Here is a 27388-nt window from a genome sequence, read left to right as displayed (position 1 = left end):
TCCATCCTCACCTGTCGCGAAGAAATTCAAAGTCATGCGGTCAGCAAAGAAAATAATGGGAACTGTTTTCTGGGACAGTCGTGGTGTTATTCTGTTCGAAACCTTACAACCTGGAGAAACAATCAATGCTGCAAGGTACTGCCAAACTCTTGACAAGCTTAGGGAGGCCATTCGCAGAAAGCGCCCAGGGCAGTTGACCAACGGGGTCATTTTGCAACACGACAACGCTACACCCCACACAGCACGAGTGACGCAAGGTTGGCTAGAGAAATATGGGTGGGAGATTTTGCCACATCCACCACACAGTCCAGACCTCGCACCATCTGATTATCACCTCTTTGGGCCACTGAAAAGTGAGCTGGCAGGAAAGCGCTTTGATGTCGATGAAGAGCTTGTTGACCATGTGCGGAAATGGCTACAAAACCTTGACGGAAATTTCTTCCGAGAGGGTATCTATTCCATGGTGCGACGTTGGCATAAGTGTGTCGACAGACTTGGCTGTTACGTAGAGAAATGAAGGACGAGTCAAGGTATGAACACGTGCAAGAATTTTGTTGATAGCATAAAAAACGCGGTTTTACAGGCATTTTTCGGTTAATTATGAAAGAGCCCTCGTACTAGAAAAAATTTTTATTTCTAAACCTATTTTTGTGAAACAAAGATAAATGTTCTCCTTTTTGCAAGCTGATTCAACAATGTGGTTTTCAAATTTATCGTATACGTAATCAATTGGAAGCTCCCGAGAAAGGTATTTTTGAGTAATCTCTTTCACACACACGCGCGCGCACACACACACACAAACACACACACACAAACATATACAAACAATACACAAACAATACACATCCCTGGTCATCTATTGCCTATATTATTAATGTTAATATAAACATCCCATGCTGATTGTCACTACCCCCCCCCCACCCCCAACCATTTCCACCATCCAAGTACCAGCGGCCTTTTCTCTTTGATTTCGTATCATGGTCTACCCGAAGCCCAACACCTCCCCCCCCCCCCCCCCCCCCCCCCCCCCCCCCACCTTCGCCCGTAATCAATTTATAATTTTCTCTCTGTATAGAGCGCCACGTGCACAATTATATACTATTGAATGACTCTGACCTTGCCCCTCCCCTAACACAAGCCAACAGCAACCCAAGCTATCCTCTATCACGTGACCTTAGATCCGATGCTGCATACCGCTTGAGAGTCTTCACTATCCAGATCTCGTTCATGGTCACGTGAGAAGGCTATATCCGTTCGGGTTCGGCGTTCGGCGTCTCGTTCGACCCGATTTCGTTAAAAGCCCATTGTTCAACGAACGTCTATTCTCGTACAAAACTGGAGATAATAAAATCATCTTTTAGTCAAGATAATGAATGGTGGTAGACCAAAGTTGTCTAAATATAACAAATTGCTTCTGTACTTTCTTATAATGAATGACACCCGCTTTCGGACAGGAAGGTCCTGGGTTCGAGTCTCACTTGGCGCATAGTTGAGCTCTTGGAAATGGCTCTTTACTCACTTTCTCTCTCCGAACTCAGGTGTAAAATGAGTATCTTGCTGTTAACAGCGTTGTCTCTGTCCGAAAAAAAGGTTATATCGCCTAACAGGCGTCGTCCTAAATGTGAAGTATTGCTAGTGGCCGGGAACCCCTTGTAAAGCGTTTTGAGCATGGTTAGTGGATATTGCGCTAGATAAAATCTCATTTTTTAAAGACAGAAAATGTAATACTTTACAAATAACACAACACAGTGAAGGAAAACAATAAACCACAACATTCGAAATTCAGTCTGGTACGATGGGTATTGTAATTATTAGTCAGTCACTGATCAAGACAGAGGAACCTTGTCAATACTCTTCAACAGTCGTGACGTCACTTCCCTCGTAATAACGCATGGTAACTTAGTAACTGGCTCTAAACTATCGGAACAATGGCGGACGCCCTTATGAAATATTTCTCCGACAAGCATAAAAGCGTGTCCAGAGGGAAAAGAAAAATATAAATCTGATCATTCTTTGACTTTTACACATTCTGATCACAAGACATAATAATATATGAAAAGTTCTAGCCAGCATGAAGAATAAAAATTACAGATTTTCTTTGTTTAGAACCACGATGGCCGCCGTTGCTGGGCGACGTGACATCAGACTATTGAATCCAATTGCCAGGAGGAATTATCGAGCACCAGGAGAGGACAAACACTCCACCCCCAGGTCAGGTGACCCAGGTGGCGGAAAGGGGAAATTGCAATCCCTTTGGGAGGCCCTTTTGGCAAGGCCGAGTACCCATCAGCCACCATCGCTAGGGTAACAGCAAAAGAACAGGGAGCTCCCGAAATGAGCAAAGTGTTGAAGTCGGAGCAGATGTTGAGCCGGAGTGCGAACTTTTAAAATCACAAAATCATGCAAACGTGCGGCTATGTGGTCTTGTGGTAGGACACTCGCTTTCGGATCGGAAAGTCCTGGGTTCGAGCCTCGTGCTCGGCGCATAGTTGAGACCTAGGAAAAGGCTCTTTACTCACATTCTCTCACCGTACTCGGGTGTAAATTGAGTACCTGGTCGTTTAACAGCGTTGTCTTTATCCGAAAAATTGTAATATTGCCTAACAGGCGGCATGTCCCGTCCTACATGTTAAATGTTGCTGTTGACCAGGGACCCCTTGTAAAGAGCTTTGAGCACATTAAGTGGATATTGCTCTGCAAAAAGCTCCATTTTTCTTTTATTTTTTTTTCAGCTCAAACGCAAATAATGATATCCAGGTTTTTAAGAGTTACAATACTTATTATTATTTTTTTCCTTCGAGCTTCAAGCAGCAATATTTTCATGATAATCAATTGTAGAAAATACAATTATTTTGATTTCATGACTGACCGAATATTTTAATATTCGATTGATGAATAATTTGAACTAAAAGCATTAATGTTTTTCATCGAAATAATACATTTTACAGAAGTTTATATTGAACCAGGTCCCTTTTTTAACGTCTACCTATATCTTTCCTTTTTAAATTTGATTTTACCGAATTTTTAAAAACAAATGTAGTGTTCAATTGTATTTATTCTCAAAACAATTCAATAATAATGGCGAGAGATAGAGAGAGAGAAAGAGAGAGACAGAGAGAGGAAGAGAGAGAGAGGGAAGGGGGAGATTAAACAGAAAAATATGTGAATATTTTGAAGAGAAGCAAAGCAATGAAAACAAATCTAATTAATAGCATTCTGACTTTTGATGTCCTCATTCCAATGCCTGAAATATCATCATGTGAGGTAAACAGTTTGATCATTCTGAAGAAGAAAAACTGGGTTGAAGTATGACAGATAGGCAGGCAAACGGCTTTGTGGCTGTCAAAAATACGACATTCATAAACAGGCGAGAGAGAAGGATGGAGGGAAAGAAAGAAAGATAGATGGAGATAGATAGAGATAAAGAAAGAGAGAAAGAGAGAGAGAGAGAGAGAGAGAGAGAGAGAGAGAGAAAGAGAGAGAGAGAGAGAGAGAGTTTTGCTGAATGTTAACTTGATTAATTAAAAGATAACAGATAAGCAGGAAGCCAACTGTTGTCATTGATCATGACATCAAAACAAAACAAAATGAAGGGGGAAAGTAGAGAGATGTGGAGAGAGAGAGAGAGAGAGAGAGAGAGAGAGAGAGAGAAGCAGAGAGAGAGAGAGAAGCAGAGAGAGAGGTGGGGGGAGAATAAGGAAGAGAGAGAGAGAGGAAGGGAGAGTGAGAGAGAATGAGGAGGAGAGATGGAAAGAGACAGAAAGACAGAGAGAGAGAGAGAGAGAGAGAGAGAGAGAGAGAGAGAGAAGCAGAGAGAGAGGGGGGGGAGAATAAGGAAGAGAGAGAGAGAGAGAGAGAGAGAGGAAGGGAGAGTGAGAGAGAATGAGAGAGAGAGAGAGAAAGAGAGAGCTGCTTTGGGGTCTTGTGATACGATACTCGCCTTCGTACCTTCATGTTCCCGGTTAAATAATCTGAAATAAATAGCTTATTTAAGACTTTTAAGCATACGAAACTAAACTACTCGTTTCAAGAAAACTATAATTTATCCTAACAAGAAGTCCCACACTGGGTGATGCTATGTTGAGTCCTCGGAAGAGGGCTTTATAACCAAGATGACCTGCAATAATAGAACACTGAGACTTTTAAGCAAACGAAACTAGACTAGATACTCGTTTCAACAAACCTATTTTATCCTAACTAGAAGTCCGGCACTGGGTAATGCTACGTTGAGTCATCGGAAGAGGGTTTTATAGTCAAAAGTACTTTGCGACATTGACTTGCGTTCTATTCAAATGGGAACCAAACAATTAATATTGTCCATTTCACGCTATAGGGAATGAGATTAGCGGAAGAGTAGCATCCCTTGATTGGACGTCACCTTACAGAGAGAACGTCAAAATGGTCTTGCGCATGCTTGTCTCTCTTTCTCGCTTTCGGTGAAGTGTCTCATGCCACTTTCACCGGAAGCGAGGACCAGAGACGCATGCGCACAACCAACATGACGTTCTCTCTCTCTAATAACTTTCCCGCCGGTGACGTCCAATCAAGGGACGCTACTCTTCCGCTAATATGATTCCCTATAGAATCCGGGATAAACTCCGGTTCTGTAGGACGACTTTTAAGACTAGGTCAACGATGACATATTATATGATTGAGAAAAATGGCAAATATGAAGTGTTTACTGCATTTCCATGAAAGCATTGTTGGATTCTAGCTCCATAGGACCAATGTCTCTAAGGGGTACTTAACTCCAATTTTATAAATTGAACATAAGATTGAATTTTCAACACCGGGTCCGCCACGACATGAGGTAACTGAGAAACATGATAAATATGAAGTGTCGACTGAAGGTCGATGAAACAATTATTGGATTAGCAGATAATATAGAAAAGCCTTGTGTCTGTAAAAATAAAAAGGATGTGAAAATTTGATTAAAGATTCAATAATCACTTATGGAAATTTCTATAACTCAAATCCACGAATTCGCTATACTCATTGCGCTTCGCGATGGTACTTTTATTAACTCAACTCATTGTATACATTATAACTTGTTCGATGTCTTTTCATTTGTACTAGCCACTTGTAGATAGTATGCGCTTGGCTAAGAAACTCAGAACATTGCCATCCGGAAGTATAACGGACCAACACACAAAACTATGTGTAGCCATGAAGGTTTATGGTCTGACTAATACAATTAAGTGAGAATTACTCATAGACATGGATGGCAAAAACACGAACAAGGACCCGAGTGACGTCAACTTCATTCTATTATATATATATATATATATATATATATATATATATATATATATATATATATATATCCCCCCCTCGCCCAACACACACACACACACACACACACACACACACAAACACATATGCTTTAAGAATTATGGTAAAAATGGAATGCCAACTTCATGCATGCCTATGAAATAACAGGTCATGGATTGGCAAATAATAATATGTCTGTAGAATAAGGATGTGAACATTTGATTAAACTTCAAGAAGCAGTTGTGAATATTTACATATCTAACTTAATCATACGGATTTGCCATTCTCAATGCATTTCGCGGTGGTACCTTTATCAACTTGCCAGGTCAAAATTTCCATTTTATACAGAATAATCAATAATAATTGAGCTTCTTATATAGCGCAATATCCACAAAACGTGCTCAAAGCGCTTTACAAAGGGTCCCTGACCAACAGCAGCACATAACATATAAACGAGACATGACGCCTGTTAGGCGATATTACATTTTTTCCCGACAGAGACAAACGCTATTAATGGCAAGGTACTCATCTTACACCTGAGTAGGGTGAGACAATGTGAATAAAGAGCATTTCCAAGGACTCAACTAGGCGACGAGCGAGGCTCGAACCCAGGACCTTCCTATCCGAAAGCGAGTGCCATACCACAAGACCGCATAGCCGCACACCATAACTCATTGTTTGGGGTCTTTTTCTTTGTACTAGCGATTTTATAGCCGGTAAATGACAGGCACTTATTCCCACATGCCGACTATAGTTCGTACTTCCTGAGAGAATTAGTTCGTGACGATGGGTTACAATAAGTGTCTTGCTATGAATGTCAAAAATAAAAAGAATAAATATGAATATTTATATTCCCTGGATTTGCCATGCTCAATGCGCTTCAGGATGTTTTTAATCTATTACCCCAGCAATCTATATGGAATCACAATATTTCCCTTTCTTACAGGACAGTCGAATGTTAGGCTCATACATTACCCGTCACTGTCTATAGCAAGATACTCAGTCATACCTGAGTCGAGTGGGGTAATATGTCCTGTACCTTATCCTAGGAGAAAACGCTTGAACCAGAATTTTTGTGCAAACACGATCACCCATCCGGCTACAGACCACGCTTAACATCTCTTGACATTGACATTTGTTACAAGATGAGAAATCATATCACTGAGTTTCCGATACGCACATGAAAATGGAACGTTTATCCTTCTGTATTAAAAATAAAATATGTTGCCCTTTCCACCACGACATCATAAGATACCGTCGCTTGGGAATTCATCAAACAAGATGTCTGATATCAACAGGAATCACTCATGTTGTCCAAGTTAGCAAAATGGGGGTTAATAATCTTTCCCAAGGTAAAAAAAAAATGAAAGTGCTTGACGCGGGGCTCGAACCCGGGACCTTCCTGGTCATAGCGTAATGTCTTAACCCACTCGGCCACTTCGCCCTCAATGCTTCTGCATGGATTTCCTAAAGAGCCATCAATCTAACCAGAACTTTGTCCAAACGGAAATAATCCTGGGTGGTGTTTATCTAAATTGTGATCTTAACCAGTTTTCTGCCGTACTCGGGAAAAGCCCTTATCTAAAGATTTTGGCCAGAAAACTCGTCCTTCAAATATCGATCGATTTAAATAACTTCCTTTTTGGCAAATACTCTCAAACCTGGAACTTCGCGAGGTCCCATGTTTGAGAGTTTTTACCAAGATGAGGGTCATTTAAATCGATCGATATTTGAAGGACGAGTTTTCTGGGCAAATTTTAAATACGAATCTTTCCAGAGTACGGCAGTTAACTGGTTAAAAAGAGTGGCATTTGTCAGGGCTTCATATCCTGCCCAACTTTTGTCATAAATAAAGACGTGAGGAAAAATGCTGACAACCATACAGATGTTTAAATAATGATAAAAAATGTGGCCTAGGAATAGTCAGTTCGATTTTGGGGTCGTGGTAGCTCAAATTATGATAGAGCACTCCCTTCGTACGCAAAGGGACCGAGATTGATCCCGAGGGCAATCGAGATTTTTTTTGCTGATATTTCTCTCCACCCAACAGTGATTGGATGAATGGGTCTGTTAAATGTGGCGGAAAGTACTCAGCGATGGATTTGTCTCATATCCAAAGGGTAGCAAGCAATTGCTATTGCCCGCCTAATGGCTCTGAAGGACTGCTTTATAGTTAAGATTTTACGCAAACTGATATGTGACTGATCATCTCAAAACGGCCATATGTGGGAGTGATGACCAGATATCCAAAAAACGTACATTTATGCTACCTCATGATATTTCAATCTAAAGTATTGACTTCATTGAGGATAGATAGTGATTGATCCAACCAATCGGATAAAACTTTGAACTCCTGCTGTTGCAATGTCAAACAAATGGCTTAACCCTCTCCTTACCACCTGCAGTAAAATAGTGACATTTGTTACAACACAATATACATTTTTCTTATTCACATTCATTATGTACAATTAATACAAACTTTGAAGAATGATCTTTGTTTAATTGATAATAAGATAAAGTTGTTTTATAGACAGCTTGTTTGAGTTTAAAAAATCAATTTTTTTTATCTGCTGGGCAAGTCTGCCATTTTGGGAAAATATTGTAAAAACCATCGGTAAGGAGAGAGTTTATCCGCTGTTGGACCATAGGACCGTGTTTTGGGAACGAATTTGGCATTTCAAACGCAGGATTTCAAGAATCCTATAATGTACCCCCCCCCCGCCCCCCCCCCCCCCCCCAACCTAACCCCACATTTACAGAACTCGTCTATATTATTTCTTATCGAAATATGTTCTTACTTTTTTTTTTTACAATGTCTGGCTCTCGCATTTAACGATTTGACATTCAGAATCGTCAAGAGTGGTCAGGATATCTTCCATCGTAAAAATCTATTTTAGTAAAACCGGATGCGTGGGGGATAAAATAATTTTAAAAATGTATTTGCTACTTTTTAAAACAAAGGATAATAGGGACACCTCGTAATACTTATTTATATATATATATAAAACCGGCTTTTCCCCACAACAAACGGTTATGATAATTTGGTTTCTTAAAATTCACCGATAGTCGAACCATAGACCTACAGGCCATTAGGTGAGTATCATACCACAAGACGCACAAAGCAGCACAAAGATAGAAGTGACATCAAAATCCGAGTGTAAAGGGATAATCATTAACTACAAGGTGTTCGTGCTCTGTTATGTTTGGGATTTTTTTTCTACTTTTCTCTTTCTTTGAACATTGAACTTTAGACCGTTTTCCGATTGGTTGAATCATATCGGACAATGCAAAATGTGTACGTTATTTTTCTTTCAATTTAGCTTCTGGTAGGCAAAAGGTAAGATAACCATGCATTTTGAACAGGCCTGATAATCTAACATTGTTGTAATATACAATAGTTTCCGTTGGTTTGAGATTCGTTTCATTATAAGAATGTCACCAAACAATTTGAATTTGCCTGAGTGCCTTATGAAAGATTGTATATTGATTTATAAGCTCCTGGTATCAGTGATAACATAATTGACTAGACAAGGTCTCAACTCACAAGGAGGGAAATGTTGGAATTGGAGCTTGCAATTTTGGTACAGTTGAGAGTGGCGTTCCCTAGGGTAGTGTTCTGGGACCACTTCATTTATCTTGTATATTGCTGGCTTGCTAGATAGTTCATCTAAATGTAAATTATTTGCTGATCCAAAATAGTATTTTTCATCATATATATGAGTTCGTGTGTGTATGTATGTGTGTGTTTGTGTGTTTGTCTGTGTGTTTGTATGTGTGTGCTTAAAACTGTTTTATGACCGATGAACCAGATGTTAACAAATAATGTTAAAGTTAATATTAAACGCACGATGAAATTAGTTTTCATCAGATATAGCCATCAATGAAATATATGAGTAATATAACAGAACATATCATAGTATGGTTCGCTTAGGTCAAACGCCTTTAAATACACTATAAGAAAAAATAGAAAGGTTCAGGTGACGAATCCACTGGTGTGATCATAACTATGACCATCGTTTTACAACAAGAACGATCAGAAATAGAACAATTTTTTTAAAATAAAGTATTCATCAAATACATATTTAAGTGATGGAGCCCCCTGTCAATTGTATTTTGAAGTGATTTATAGATAGTTCGAAGTTGACGTCACTCAGGTCTTTGTTATTATTTTTTGCCAACCGCGTTTATGAGTAGTTATCACTAAATTGTATTAACCAGACTACAAACGATCATGATTAAACACAGTTTTGTGTGTTGACCAGTTATACTTCCGGATGGCAATGTTGTGAACTTCTTAGCCAAGCGCATACTATCTATACTTTTCGAGTCTTTGGTTATGGCGTTTTAGATGTCCCATATAGTAACTGTCCTAATAAGAGTTCTTTTTGCCGAGTAGTTGTAGGATAAAAATTTTGTGTAATCCGTCTTATATTTTTCCTTTATATATGTATATAAATATATATATATATATATATATATATATATTATATATATATATATATATATATATATATATATATATTATATATATATATATATATATATATATACTTGATGCCAGGGGTAATATCATTTACACAGCGATCGATCGATTTGTCGAGACGGCGTGGACATTGATATCGTATTCCTTGTGAAGTTCCGGGAGTTGCGTGATGAAGAAATAAGACTGGGCAAGCATAGAAATATTATATCCTGGAAAACATTGAAACACTTTGACAAGACACAATTATTTGTATAATTTTTGTTAAAAATTCCCTATTATTTATCGATTTAGTGAACGCCAAATTTGTCCAAAGATTTTCAGACCTTAAACGTCAAAGAAACTACTTTTTGACATAGACAGACTCGTCTTTCTAAAACTAAAATTAAAAACTAATATAATCCTCTTTATTCATCCCATAGGGGATATTTGTCTTTATGGTTTATTCCAATGAAAGACTGGAATAACCCAAGTGTCCGTAGCAATGCACAGCCGCAAACTGAGCTAGGAGGGAGGTGACTTGCTCAAGGCAACACAGGGAAGCAATTAATTATTCGAACCTAGTACATTTCGGGTACGAAGCAAAGACCGTACTTCTGAGACACGCTGACCTCGATTGATAAGTGAAGTAAAAGTATTTTTGTCAAAATCATTACCAAAGGCGTTTTGTCAGATTAAGGAGGGTCTTTCCATCTATCTGATTGACAACAAAAAAAATAATAATTTGTCAATTTCCTGTTTTCATTTCATTTACATTTAAATGAATAAAAAAGGGATAAAGTAAGTAAATAAAATGAAAATGTTTAATAGCTACTCAATGTAAATGTAACTGATTGGTATAGCTAGATCTGATTTACAGCTGATGTAAGACAGAAATTTCGCATCGTTGATTAATAGAACTAAATATTTGAACAGGTTATAAAGATAGGAAATAAAAATGAAATTATATAACATTGAGATATAACGAAAACAGTGTAAAATTGAAGCCTGGAAAACCACCTAGTGTGAAATTCTGGAATTTGAAACGATTGTAGTCAATAATTATAGTAGCTGAAATAATAGTTCCTGAAAATTAATTATGTTATAGTAAAAAATATGAGAGTTTGTATAAGGTTTTTGATGAGATAGATTATGAGTTCTAGTAGTAGTAAAATACAGGATTTCACATTTGCAGACCTGCCTAGTGATAAGGAAAATATTCGTAGAATTACGAGTTTGGTTTTTTTTGCTCCAGTGACAGAACAGCACAGACGTGTTTGATTCAATGCATCTGGTTGAAAAGGAAAGTTCGATTGCTTAGAAATTGTATTTCGGAATTATGAGCGTTTGAGATCATTCTGAGTGCAGATAATTGATTACTAATTCTATTTATTGTGATATTTTAATTGTTTTCATTAGAAACTAAGAATAATTGAGATTTCAAGTAGGCGTCTCAGCATTTACTGTCATTTTAACTTTAAAATCAATGTTGGCACCTGTCTGATTGCTCCTTTTGATGATGAACACATTTGCAATTGCTCCTCTGTCTTTTAATTGATAAGGTATTTCAGAACTGATTTTTTTAAAAACGTTGTTTTTTTAGATTCTAGCAGCAACTTTATATTTAGAATAACATTTTCCAAACCCTTTTGAAACGGGTTATTCTCTGATTTAATATTTGAAAATTGGAAAAATAATCAAAAACATGAGACTTTTATGTGTTTTATTATTGAAAATCATTATGATGTCTTAATGTTGTGAATTATAAAAGTTCATATTTCCGGTAATTTTGTATTTAAAATCAGTGTTGGCATCTTGTTAACCCCGCCTTTGAGATGATGGGGACATTTGAATTTAGAAATACGATATTCATTATTTTTCGATAACGTGTTATTTTTAATAATTTAATTATTTTAATAGGGAATGAGATTAGCGGAAGAGTAGCGTCCCTTGATTGGATGTCACCCATGGTCTGTGACGTCACCGGCGGAAAAGTTATTAGAGAGAGAACGTCATGTTGGTTGTGCGCATGCGTCTCTCGTCCATGACGTTCTCTCTCTAATAACTTTTCCGCCGGTGACGTCACAGACTCTGGGTGACGTCCAATCAAGGGACGCTACTCTTCCGCTAATCTCATTCCCTATTCCAACACCTAATCCCCTTATACCGACGTGCATTTATTTGTAGGTCTGATAACCCAATTGTCCTTATGGGCTCATTGTTGTAATGGATATCTCAAAAAATGACGCAAAATATTGTCCATTGCAGCAATGTTAAACTAGGCCCATAAGTGAGTAGGGATGTCAGACCTGCGTATATGTTCACGTGGATTTCCACCGGTAATCGGACGCAATTAAGGACTTGATTTAACATAGTCGTAATGAACAATATTTTGAATTATTTTGAAAATCTATGCATTTTCATTACAACAAACGATCCCATAACAAATTGGATCGTCAGACCTGCAAATAAATACGCGTCGGGAAAAAACAAAACAAACTAAAGCAAAAGAAAAAAGAAAAGTATAAGAAAAGATAGAGCTGAGTGTGAACTCGGTTTGATGCCAACAAAGACAAACTCAATTGGATTCAATAGTTTGATGTCACGTCGCCCAGCAACGGCGGCCATCGTGGTTCTAAACAAAAAAAAGCCATATTTTTATTCTTCATGCTGGCTAGAACTTTTCATATGTCTTGTGATCAGAATGTGTAAAAGTCAAAACATGATGAGATTTATAATGTTCTTTTTCCTCTGGGTACGCTTTTATACTCGTCGGAGAAATATTTCATAAGAGCGTCCGCCATTGTTCCGATAGTTTAGAGCCAGTTACTAAGTTCCATGCGTCATTACGGGGGAACTGACGCCACAACTGTTGAAGCGTATTGTGGGCTTGATTTAACTTTGTCGTAATAGATGAAACACCGATCTCTCTTCAAATATGGGGCAGCTTGGATCAGCGGTACGGTCTTTGCTTCGTATCCGAAAGGTACCGAGGTCGATCACCCACCGCTGCGCTGTATGGCCTTGAGCAAGTCACCCCGCCCTATCTCAGTTTGCGGTGCTGCACTGCGGCTGCCGTCTGGGTTATTCCAGTCTTCATTTAGAATAGACCCTAAAGACAAATTTCCCCATGGGGATTAATAAAGGGAATCATATATAAATGGTTAAAGCCAGGATGAGCCTGAGACGAGATCTTGAAATACCAGTAAATAACTGTCATTCTACTTCACCATGTTGGGACCCAAACACGAAGGACGACGGCCAGTCACTTCGTTACCCCTAACACTCAACAACAATCTCCAAACATTAAACTCCGCTTAGCATCAACTGACTATAGACTTCTACAACATCAGAGACATGTCATCTGCCGGACACAGGAATGGAGATTCCTGTGCAGAGAAATCATGAAGACCGCGCAAGCTGCAAAGTCGGTCAGCTGTGCCAGCGAAAAGCTTTTGATTCAAGTAAGTCAATGTACAATGTGCGGCTATGGGATCTTGTGGTATGACACTCGCTTTCGGATCGGAAGGTCCTTGGTTCGAGCCTCGCGCTCGGCGCATAGTTGAGTCCTTGGAAAAGGCTCTTTACTCGCTTTCTGTCACCGTACTCTGATGTAAAATGAGCACCTGGCCGTTAACAGCGTTGTCTTTGTCCGAAAAAATTGTAATATTGCCTAACAGGCGGCATGTCCCGTCCTACGTGTTAAATGTTGCTGTTGACCAGGGACAATTTGTAAAGCGCTTTGAGCACATTTAGTGGATATTGCACTATATAAAGCTCATTTTTTTTAATTTAAAAAAAAATGTTTTGCGTTGGTTTGAGAGTAGTTCCATTACAACAATGATTCCACAAAAATGTGGGTTACCAGACCTGCGAATAAGTACACGTTGGCCTACACGTGTAATTTCTATCAAACAGATAACTCACAAATCTAAAAGTATTTTCTTGATTTTCGGTAATGAATAGAAATTCAAGCTTTCACGACAACATTCTAAAGACATTAATTACGCTTTCAGCTATAATTACTCCTGATTTCATGGTAACGGGTTTCATTCATCTTTCCTTTTTCATTGGAAAAATAAAGATTTGCCCTCTCCATCAAATGCTCACAAATTTTCAAATTATATTCTACCACCTCTGTTTTAATACAATTGAGGAATTTTGAAGACAACAATTGAGAATTCGAGCTCGAATTGTGTTAAATCAAAAACAAGACAATCTAAACTACCACTTTCCAAATTAACTACAACGTTAAACAAAAAATAATTAAAAAATTGAGCTTTATATCCACTAAATGTGCTCAAAGCGCTTTACAAGGGGTCCGTGGTCAACAGCAAAATTTAACATTTAGGACGGGACATGACGCCTGTTAGGCGATATTACAATTTTTCGGGCAAAGACAACGCTGTTAACTACCAGGTACCCATTTTACACCTGATTACAGTGAGAGAATGTGAGTAAAGAGCCTTTTCCAATGACTCAACTATGCGCCGAGTGCGAGGCTCGAACCCAGGACCTTTCGATCCGAAAGCAAGTGTCATACTACTAGACCACATAGCCGCACAACGCTGATTGTTTGATTCTAATTTTGTTCTTGTCTATTACTTAATATTATTTTAAAAAGTAATCCTTCATAATTCAGAGCCATTCGGCCCATCAATTCCTTGATATCCTTTGGATAGGACGCTGGTCTATCGCAAAGTACTTTCCGCCAAATCAAACAACCTCAGCTACCCATTCACTGCAGGGTGGACACGGGGGCCTGAAAAAAATATCGGCTGAACCCGGGATCAATCTCAATCCCTTTGCATGTGAAGCGGGTGCTCTACCAACTGAGCTATCGGTATCCCCAATATTATAAAACTGCCGTAAAATGACCGAAAAAAAAAACAAACAAACGTGCTTTTCATTTTAGCCATAAAATCCTACTTTGTAAACCGATGATAAATCAATCTAGCCATAATTCTTTGGAATAAAAAAGGTGTTTGTTAGAACACAAGTGTCCCCATAGCTCAGTTGGATGAGCACTCGCTTTACTAGCTCGATCCTGGGTGCAGTGTACCTGGCCGTTAACAGCGTTGTCTCTGTCGTATTAACTCTTTAAGATTCAACCCGACAAAAACCGACAACGACATAATATTCATGGGCGGGGTAGCCAAGACTGGCCTCAGTAAGTAAAATCCAATCGTTGTGAAGGAAATGACAGGCCCTGTCACTGCCGCAGGGTGTTTTCAGCTTTGATTTTTATAAATTTGCCGACAGAAAAGAAAATATGTTTCAGAAATTGCGATTTAAATCCTATTTTATTTGCGGGTGAAAATCATTGACATTGCACTTTGTTTGGTAAAAATCGGTAAAAAATTACGACTTTGGTGATGAAAAATGACTTTGAAGACAATTATTGTAAACTTTTAAAAATATTATGAATAATTTATAACTCCCTTATTTGTGGGTCGATTTTGTCATTCGAGGTCTCAATTTTATTGTAATAAAGAGATAGGAACTTCAGAGTTATTTTTTCTGATGCGAAATTATTACTTTGTAATTTTAGCACCAAGAAAAATAGTCGGTAAATAAATTTGTAACACCTCTTTGATAGACCGCCAGGGTCCGTTCGTGTAGAATTGTGAATCAAGCGTCTCAAAAGTCTTCGACCAATCATAGGCTATCTATCCAGCTGGCCGAAACAAAGACGCTTCTCCCCGTCGATGTATTACGCTATTGTTATGCAAGGAATATAACACCTTATTGAGTAGGCCTAAAACCTAAAATCTAAAAGTATAAAATATAATTCTGAGGAATTTGAAAGTCACATTGCTGAAATCAGCTTGAAAAAAGAAGTACATTGGTCTTTGTTTCATAAAAATCGGTTGAAAACCAACTGTTTTACGAATAAATTTGATTTTAAAAATTGCTTTTGTTTATTTTAGCTTTTTTTTAGCAACTTTTTTATTTATCGGCCGATTTTCTTGATTTTTATATCATTCTTTATATCTCAAAGAGACGAGATCAGTGATATACTTTGTTTGTTTCAAATGTAACTAGAACATAATTTGGCTTTTTTACCTATCGACCATGCCTGGATAATTTATTCAACAACGTGGCGATGTGACGCAACTATTCCCTGGCCGTCTTCCACTGCATCGACGATGATTCAATTCATTGTTGACGGCTGTGGACACGTGAGCTGTCAGAATGACCAATCGTTGAAGGGTCAAGATGTTCAGTAGCCAATCGTTCTTCGGTCAAAAAACTTATGAACTCACGAGAACAAAAGTTTGAAATTTGGTGATGGACGGACCTATGAAATCGTTTCTGGGCGGAGTTTAGCCATGAGTGACCGTAGAAAACGAAAAGGCGACTACAGATATCAAAGAGTAGGCTTATATCATCAAAGGATGTCTACATGATTGACATGGCCATATAGGGAACTCATTATCTACTCCCCCAAAAAGAATCTGAACACGAGAGGGTTAAGCGAGATACAGCCACAAACCAGAATAAAACGCAGAAAAAGCGTCCCATATTTTCCGTATTTTTTTCTCTTTGTGAGTCATCCAAATAAATGACACATTTGAAACTGCATAACTTTGTTATAAATTAATGGATTTCCAAAATTCAAAAAGATTTTTACTCAGTGGAGATTGGGCTTTGATTTAAGAGTAGTATTTCCTACAAAAACAGAAAACAAAAATTTTCAAAGTCATTGCTACTTTAAAGTGAAAAAAAATTCTTTTTTTTTTCTTTTCAGGAGATAAACATGACATAATGATGCACATTGTAGTTCACAAAAACAATATTTGAGTCATAATAACTTGCTTTCTATCAGATCACGCTATCTTCCAAAATTATGAAAAAGTAATAATAGTAATAATAATAATCATAATAATAATAATAATAATAATAATAATAATGATAATAATAATAATAATAACAATAATAATAATAATAATAATAATAATAATAATAATAATAATAATGATAATAATTATGATAAATAATAATAATAATGATAATAATAATAATAATAATAATAATAATAATAATAATAATAATAATAATAATAATAATAATAATAATAATAATAATAATAATAATAATGATATGATAATAATAATAATAATAATAATAATAATAATAATATAATAATAATAATAATAATAATAATAATAATAATGATGATAATAATAATAATAATAATAATAATAATAATAATAAAATAATAATAATAAAATAATATAATAATAATAATATAATAATAATAATATAATAATAATAATAATAATAATAATAATAATAATATAATAATAATAATAATAATAATAATAATAATAATAATAATAATAATAATAATATAATAATAATAATAATATAATAATGAAAAATATATTATATAATAAAAATATATAATAAATGATTTATATGAAAATTAAACAAAGCAAGATGATTACTATTAGAAAAAAAAGTCATGTGACCCATTGCCGTAAAACGACATGCACTTATTTGCAGGTCTGATAACCCAATTCTGTATGGACTCATTGTTGAAATGGAAATCTCAAAAAAGCAGGTCTCGTGGTATGACACTCGCTTTCGGATCGGAAGTTCCTGGGTTCGAGCCTCGCACTTCTTTAGAAGAGGAAATGTATGCTTGATTATTTTCATGTGCCAAAGACCCTTTAACAAGATGGTATCTTATTAATCTGTTGGTATTATGTTAACATTATCAAGCCGGAAGGACTAAAATAAATGATTTTATCAGTACACGTCTATTGATAATAAATAAACATTTTCAATCCAGAAGGGATAAATAAACGATTTTTATCAGTACACCGGAGTACCAGTTTTCTTGATACGTTTGGTGTCTATAAAAAAGTACGCTCTTTCACAGCACCATTAGATCCCGTTGCTTAGGCATTCCATGAAGGAATATAAAACATCCATCAAACAGGATGTCTGATGTCAACAGGCATCACTCATGTTGTCCAATGTGAGCAAACCGGGGGTTAGTAATTTTGCCCAAGGAAAAATCCGAAAGTGCCTGAAGTGGGGTTCGAACCCGGGACCTTCGTAATCTGAATGCAATGTCTTAATCACTAAGATGTAATAGGTCTGGCGAAAAGTGTTTATTTGCTATAGACTTGCGTCCTGTCCAAAGGATAATAGCACCCCCCCCCCCCAAACCTTTTTGTGTATAAGTTTGATGGTTTTATAGAATACTTCATTATACTATGACTTGCGCCTGCTTCTATAACAATCTACAATAATCTGGTTTTCCCATTCGTGTATCCAATGCGCATTCATTCAGCCACAGGAGTATCTACGAAATCTAAACTTTTCTTTTCGTAATTGTTATTTTTGCAATTTTTGTTGTTGTTGTTTTTGTTTGTTTTGGGTTTTTTTCCTTCTGATTTACTTCATTTTTTCCCTCATTTTCTTATCCTTCTGAGGGGGTAGGGGTTTCCATTCATTTGTGGTTCATCCACTGAATGAATGAACAGCGGCAGGTTTCATTAAATCCCGAGTTTAAAGAAACGTTGAGCTTTTATATAACACAATATCCACTAAACGTGCTCCAAGCGCTTTACAGGGGATCCCTGACCAACAGCAACACTTAACATGTAGGACAATACATGACGCCTGCGAGGAGATATTTTTTTTCTTCCTGACAGAGACAACACTGTTAACGGCCAGGTATTCAATTTATACCTGAGTGCGGTGAGAGAATGTGAGTAAAGAGGCTTTTCCAAGATATCAACTCTGCGCCGAGCGAGACTCGAACCCAGGACCTTCTTATTAGAAAGCGAGTGTAATACCACAAGACCTCATAGCCGCACAAAGAGTTACATCTTGAAAAGTCAATTATAGGTCTCATTCTATATGTTACGTATTTCTGTTGGTCAGGAACACTTTCTAAAGCGCGTTGAGCACGTTTAGTGGATATTGCACTACATAAAAGCTCAAATTTCAAGTTTTATTTCTCTCCAAAAAGAATTTTTACCAAATCAAACGTATACAAGTTCCACCTCAGTCTATAAATAGAACGAAGTTGATGTCACTCAGGTTTCTGATTTTTTTTTTTTTTTTTTTGATTTTTTTTTCTGGTACCATCTAAAATAAGGTTACCTATAGTTTTGTGTTTTCGACCGTTATAGCTCCAGTGGCAATATTGTGAGTGTTTTAGCCAAGCGCACAGCATCGAACAATGTCTGTCACACTCAACAACTTTCTCCGCCCTGGAATACAAAAATTCAGAATTGACTCGACTTTGAGTAACATTCAGATTCACATTCAGATCCATATCGATCGTTTGATCTTTTCAAAAACTCAAAGGACGAGCTTCCTGGCAAGAATTTTACATACGTGTTTGTTTCTGGTACGGCAATATTGTACTCGGCACCCCAAGATAAAAGAAGAGGCTTAGAAAAATTGGCTTCAACCGTCGTGACGTCACTTCCCTGGTAATGAAGCATAGTAACATAGTAACTGGTTCTTAACTATTGGAACAGTGGCGGACGCCTTTATGACGAGCATAAAAGTGTATCTAGAGGAGAAAAACATCATTAATCTGATCATGTTTTGACTTTTATGCATTCTAATCATATGACAAGTGAAAACGTTTTTGTCAACATGAAGAATAAAAAGGACCAATTTTCTTTGTATAGAACCAAACTGTTCGTTGCTGGGCGGACGTGACATCAGGCTATTGAATCCAATTGGAGAATGGCCGAAAAGTCTTGGCAACCTACAACTTCCAATTTCAAATTGATGAAATAGTTACTATTCATCTACGTCACGGAGCGTCGTGACAATAGGGAAGAAAAGTGGGATGCCAAATAAAACCTCAACTGGTTCCTATCTCATTGGAAGTGTAAAACTACTTTTCAGGCGGACTAAATACATACCTTGTGTACATTTCCTTCTGGATTCAGAGTGATGGCATCTTATTTTCTAGTCCAAATATATTATGCTGGTCAATAAAGACCACCCATTCTCGCTTTATAGCATGTGCTCGACTAAGAAGCTCACAATATTGCCATCCGGAAGTATAACGGACCAACACACAAACCTCTGTGTAACCATGAACTTTTATAGTCTGGGTAATACATCTAAGTGAGAATTACTCATAAACGTGGGTGGCAAAAAAAAACAATATCAAAGACCCGAGTGACGTCAACTTCATTCTATCTATAGAGCCTGCTATTAAAACAGTTATGCCACCTTATGATTCAACATGTAGCCTATACATCATTTTTCCTCCGAGGGATTGGTTACATACACACTTTGAAGAATTTTGCAACCAAAAAAGTAGAAAGTGTGAGGTCACGACTTTTCTATGAGGCTATATGGTCTAGTGGTATAACAATCGCTTTCGGGTCGGATGGTACTGGGTTCGAGCCTTGCTCGGCGCATAGTTGAGTCCTTGGAAAAGGCTTTTTTTAAACTCACATTGTCTCAACGTACTCAGATGTAAAATGAATACCTGGCCTTTAACAGCGTTGTCTCTGTCGGAAAAAAAATTGGAATATCCCCTAACAGGCCTCATGTCAAGCCTCGTCCCACATGTTAAGCATTGCTGTTGGTCAGGAACCCCTTGTAAAGCACTTTGAGCACGTTTAGTGGATATGATAGGCGCTATATGAAGGCTCAACCTATTTTTTCCCGTCCTTATTGGAGGATGGTCCAAAACTCTTTGGCATACAACTTCCAATTTCAAAGTATTGATGAAATAGACACTATCTACGTCACGGACAATCGCGTCAGTATATTCAATTTCTTTCCTCATTTATTTATTTGTAGTTCGGGTATTCCCTTTGATTCTTCTTCTTTGGGATAATATCATATTCACAGGAGATGGGGGGAATTGGTCTGTTCAATTAACCAGTAGATAGATTTTTTGAACCAGTCAATATACGAAATTTTGGCACACCCTCACAAGCTCAATCATATTAATGTTATTGGTTTAGGTAAAATGCTCACAACATCGGCCAGCCAGATTTGACATACCAAAACACAAAATTTGTGTGAACCTTTAACGTTGATAGCTAGTCTGCGTGATGAATTGAACACTGTCGTGAAAGACAATTGCCTTATTGAAGAGTATGATGTCCGAAATTGTGTTAGCTATCCTTTCCCTTATCCGTTCATTGACCGTTTTCAATTTTGCATTTTTAACTAAGATTTATCACAGTCTAGTAATGGAATAATAATAATAATAATAATAATAATAATAATAATAATAATAATAATAATAATAATAATATAATAATAATAATAATAATAATAAAATAACAAAATAATAATAATAATAAATAATAATAATAATAATAATAATAATAATAATAATAATAATAATAATAATAATAATAATAATAAAGAAGCGAATAAGCCAAATACAAAACTGGCCACGTAATTACCAAAGTGACAACTGACGATAACCTCCACTGGGGTAAAATCCGGAAGACCGATAGCTCTATCGCCTCAAAAGAATTTAGCACTGTCCTAACCCTGTATATTTTTATAATTCATCAATGTTTACTTGTGACCAATCCGATAAATCATGTTTGTTGTGCATCGCCCATTTCATAGTTGTGTGGTTGCTTGTTTTATCTCTTTTGTGGTTTGGTTATCAATTCATTTATTCATATTTTTATTTATCTATTTCTTATAAATATTCGTTTGTTGTTTGTTTGTTTGTTTAACTCTATCCTTACCGATCATTTTCAGTATGTTGACCAAAATGGCAGGCTTACACAGCAGAAAAATTGATTTTTAATACTTATACAAGCTCTCTACAAACAAACTTTATGTTCTTATTAATTAAACAAAGATCATTTTTCAAAGTTTGTGATGTACAAAATAAATCTTAATTAGAGAAAATGTATATTGTGTCGTAACAAATGTGACGATTTTGCTGTAGGTGATAAGGAGGGTGTTAAGGGTTTTACGGCGCTTGCGACGCATTAAGGTCGTTCATCGCCATTATTTTTGTTTAGCCATTCTTTTTATTATGTATTTCTTGTTTATTCAATCAGTCATTTATCTCTATCTATTTCATGTCCGTTTAATTAGTCATTTATCTATCTATCTATTTTTACTATTATTATTATTATTATTATTATTATTATTATTATTATTATTATTATTATTATTATTACTATAATTATTATTATTGTTATTTTATTATTATCATCATTATTACTACTATTTTAATTACTTTTTCCCCTATTAGAAGAGCTTTAACCTAACAAAAATTGCCTATTTGGATAATAACGATTATTATTATTATTATTTCTTGTCCATTTATTTATTTCTTATTTGTTTATTCAATTAGTTATGGTCTCATTTTTGTAATGTAAAATAAGCTATCAAATAAAATAGAACAGATCGTTTACCATTTCGACAATGAAAAAAAAAAACATAAACGAAATTTTCTCTCATCAAAAATCCTAGACTCTATGCAAGTCATATCTATATTTTTTAAACTGATTTTAACGATAAATTAAATGTAAAAAACTTCAGCTTGAGTTTTTTGTGTAGCGCATTATCCACACAATTGCAAAGTCTTGAATTAACAAGCTATTAGTCAACACACCGTTCAGCATTCTGGTCCAAGTTTGTAAATGTTGCTGCTCGAAGCTCGAAGAAATAAATAATAATGTGAAATTGATTGTAAGCTTCAATTTAATTACAAAAAAATATCAAATGAACGTTTCGGGTTTCCCCATTATCAACAAAACAGAATGAATGAAACCCCACAGATGAATGAAATAATGTCGTAGTCATCTGTGGTGTTTCATTCATTCTGTTTTGTTGATAAAGGGGAAACCCGAAACGTTCATTTGATCTGTTTTTGTAATTAAATTGAAGCTTACAATCAATGTCAGATTATTATCTATTGGTTCAAGTTTGTGAAATTAGCTATCTTCCACTTGAGATAGACTGTCCACGTTCTCCGTCTTCACTAGATGATTTCAAGCGTCGATTGAAGATATTCTTACTCAGACAGACTTTCTTTTGATTATGTGTATCATAATTTGCGTTGTCCGTGTACTGTGTTAGGGCTTAATTTATGTTATGCGCCCAGAGCCCTCCAGATGAAGGGATGTTTGGCGCACTATAAATCTATAACATTATTATTATTATTATTATTATTATTATTATTATTATTATTATTATTATTATTATTATTATTATTATTATTATTATTGTTATGTACTCATATTACACCTGAATGCGGTACCGAATATGAGTTGAGAGCCTTTCCAAAACCGCCACATAGAGCAGAACAGAAATTTTGGACCGATCGCTCCCAAAAAGGGGCGCCTTTTGTCATTGTAAAGCAGATCTTAGTACCAGGTTATTTACTATTTCATACGACCTAGATTGGGACATTTATCCTCTCAATCTCCTAACCTTGTCACTATGTGGTTATATTTCATTAACCAAAGTCTTATAGATTCTGAATGGGTAGCGTGCTTATCCAAAGATACAATCATTGAGTATATGAAATCAGAATAGAAAATCTAATTAATCTCTGATGATTAATCCACCATAAGCTGGGACAGAGTATTTCCCTCTCTTTCCCGTCTTTCTTCTTCATCTTCTTCTTCTTCTTCTTCTTCTTCTTCTTCTTCTTCTTCTTCTTCTTCTTCTTCCTCTTCTTCATCTTCTTCTTTATCATCTTTATCTTCTTCATTCACTTTTCATCATATCACTTTCCTAAAACTATTATTATCACCACCATCATCATAATCATCATCATCATCATCCTCTTCATCACCACTACCACCAACATCATCAGCACCATCATCATCATCATCGTCGTCGTCGTCATCATCATCGCCATCATCATCATCATCATCATCATCACCATCACCACCACCATCATCATCATCAGCATCATCATCATCATCATCATGATCATTTTCATCATCATAATCATCACCGTCAGCATCATATTAACCATTACCATTATTGTTATTATAATGCTGTACATACACACAAATGCAACAACACCTTGAGAGATTAGGGAGAAGGCACATTTTCAATATAAAGATATGAAAAAGTGTGAATCAAAAAGTGCCAGACAAAGCAAGAAAGAAAAATACAAGAAAAGAAAACATCCCCAAAAAAATCAGTCTTCCTTCACTGGGAAGCGAACTTCAGACCTATTGATTAGCGGTCAAGTTTGGAAGATCTGAGGTTCGATCCCCAGTCAAGGAAAACTGATTTTTTGGGATGTCTATATTTCTTGTATATTTCTTTCTTGCGTTTATTGGCACTATTGTATACACACTTTTTCATATCTCTAAAGGTAACATAAACTCAAATACTATTACTATTCAAAAACCCGCTTAGTTAGTTTTCTTTACTCACGTTCGTCATCTATAGTTACATCGAACATAAACAAACAAACAAAGAAAAAAACAGAAAAAAACCCAAATTGATCAAATAAAAGGTAATTCTATTTTTTTTTTTTTTTTTTTTTGTTCTTATTCATGGGCCAAGGTTGCAAATACAAATAATATAATGAAAAAGTTGCTGCTTGAAGCTCGAAGGAAAAAATAACGATAAGTATTGAAATGTAAGCTCCAATTTATTAAACGACGATAGATACTGTGGACGTTTCGGGTTTCCCATTTATCAGCAAACCGATGAATGAAACACTAAGGACGAATTCACACATCTCTCGTTAGTCCTTAGTGTTTCATTCATCGTGTTTTGTTGATAAAGGGGAAACCCGAAATGTCCACAGTATCTGTCTTCGTTTAATAATTTGGAGCTTATCGTTATTTGTTAGAATTGTACGGTCATGTGGTCTAGTGGTATGACACTTGCTTTGGAATTGAAAAGTCCTGGGTTCGAGCCTCGCTCGGCGAATAGTTGAGTCCTTGGAGAAGGCTCTTTACTCACATTCTCTCACTCAACGTACTCAGATGTAAAATGAGTACCTGGCCTTTAACAGCGTTGTCTCTGTCCCAAAAAAAAATTGTAATATCGCCTAACAGGCGTCATGTCCCGTCCTACATGTTAACTCACTCAACCCTAACACCGACTATATCCGTAGTATACCCCATGCCTATTTATTACATTTTTTCTAAGACAAATTATAGGAGTAGTATCAAAGCTAATGTTTTTAGTTTTTACATGTTCATGACAATTGAATAAAACTGTCTATGTACATGCTCATTTTTAATATATTTTTTTCAAATTTTGGAAAGTAGCAAAAATCTCTAGGATTGAGTGAGTTAAATATTGCTTTTGGCCAGGGATCCCCTGTAAAGCGCTTTGAACACGTTCAATGGATATTGCTCTATATAAAAGCTCGATACAAATACAGAAATATGTTTGGAATTCCGCCATTCTTCAGGCCTTAGCCGGTTACTGACTTATATCAGAGACGAGAGACGCATATTTAAAAATTTGGCCAGATAAATCGTCCTTCAAAAATCGGTCGATTTAAATAACCCTCATCTAGACAAAAACTCGAGAAGTCCCAGGTTTGAGAGATTTTTGTCAAGATGAAGGTGATTTAAATCGATCGATATTTGAAGGACGACTTTTCTGGCCAATTTTTTTAAATACGCATCTTTCTGGGGCACGGCATTTGACTGATTAAACAGAAGAAAACTTCAGATATAAAATGAACATTAAATTAATCTCTACCTCAAATTTCTCGAGTTTTTTTATATAGCGCAATATCCAATAAACGTGCTCAAAGCGCTTTACAAGGAGTCACTGGCCAACAGCAACACTTAACATGTATGACGGGACATGACGCCTGTTAGGCGATATTATAATTTTTCGGACAGAGACAACGCTGTTAACGGCCAGTTACTCATTTTACACCTAAGTACGGTGAGAGAATGTGAGTAAAGAGCCTTTTCCAAGGACTCAACTATGCGACGAGCGAGGCTTGAACCCAGGACCTTCCGATTCGAAAGCGAGTGTCATACCACAAGACCACATGGCAGCACACAAATATCAATACTTTGAGACGATCTTTAAACCTGAGGATTTTTAGCATTGTATCGTAGTATGGAGTGTACTCAAGCCGTCAAATGAGAAAGTTTACATGTAGGCCTCTTTAACAAAACTATTTTGAACAATTTTGATTTGGCATCATGTATATTTGTGCGGCTATGTGGTCTAGTGGTATGACACTCGATTTCGGTTCGGAAGGTCCTGGGTTCGAGCCTCGCGCTCGGCGCATAGTTGAGTCCTTGGAAAAGGCTCTTTACTCACATTATCTCACCGTAATCAGGTGTAAAATGAGTACCTGGCCGATTACAGCGTTGTCTTTGTCCGAAAAATTGTAATATCGCCTAACAGGCTTCATGTTCCGTCCTACATGTTAAATGTTGCTGTTGACCAGGGACCCCTTGTAAAGCGCTTTGAGCACATTTAGTGGATATATAAAGTTCAATTTTTAAAATTTTTTTTTTTAATTTTGTACATTAATCAGTCTAAAGTGGGCGGAGTGTTGATATTCCACATTCCTGTTTATATACTTTGACTTATGGCCCTCATCAATATTTATAGAAAACCAATACTTTTATGTGAATTAAATACGAGTAATTTATACAATGGTAAAATGATTTTTTTTTCTAAATATACTACAGTGGTCATTCATATTATAAAGTGGGTTGGGGGTGGGGGGGGGGGAGGGGTTCTCGATAGCTCACTTTATAGAACACTCGCTTCAAACTGGAGATAAAGATTAAGGGAGTAAATCAGACTCATGAATGAACAACACAAAACAAACGTCGTTTCGGCCCTTGGCCTTTATCGAGTAACTGTTACTAAAGGGAGTAGCTCTGGCCGAGGGCCGAAACGTCGTTTGTTTTGTGTTGTTCATTCATGAGTCAGGTTTACTCCCTTTATCTTTATCTCCATTTTATTGACTCATTTAGGCATCTCTAGTTATTAGTTTTGCTTCACACTCAACGGGACTGACATCGAACGCGGGTGAAGTGAAGACTGTTCTTTTGTTTTTTTTTACTGACCACAGTATCAGTGTAAAGAAAAGATAAGTTTGATTCTCACAGATAACTAGGCAGTGAACACAAAGTTCAAACTAAATTGTCCGGCGTTTGTTTCAGTCGATGGGAACTTTTTTTACCAGATCTGATAACCAAATTATTATTATGTGGCGTACAATAGTGTTTAGTTGATTTCTCCCTAAATTATCTGGCCACTTCTTATATTGTTTACTTTCCGGTTTTCTTACTTCCGATTGGAGTAACAGTCACTTCGTCTATTTATTATTAAACGTCTAATCTTATCGTTCACTTGTCGTTGGCATTCCTTTCTTTTTAACGAAGTAAGATCGTAACATCCTCACATCTTACAATGGGGATCCTTGTTGTGTTGAAAATACTCTCAAACCGACGCAAAAATATTGACCATTGCAACAATGTCAAAATAGGCCCAAGTGTTCGGCAATCAGAGCTGTTAATATGTATATGTTAGTTTCAGTCAAAACACATAAGACGACCAAAAAGATAAACGGAAAAATTTAAAAACATATTTGATAATAAATCATGAAGAAACTTACATTTAACTCGAGGGATATGGTAAAGAATTCGTGCATTCATATTTTTTAAAGAATTTCTTACTCGTTCTCCGAATAACAAGAAATGAAGTGAAAAGGTGGAG

The sequence above is a fragment of the Berghia stephanieae genome, chromosome 7 (assembly GCF_034508935.2).
Source record: "Berghia stephanieae isolate SIO BIC M18660-M18661 chromosome 7, UCSD_Bste_1.3, whole genome shotgun sequence".
NCBI lineage: Eukaryota > Metazoa > Mollusca > Gastropoda > Nudibranchia > Aeolidiidae > Berghia > Berghia stephanieae.
Note: the sequence above shows the minus strand (reverse complement) of the source record.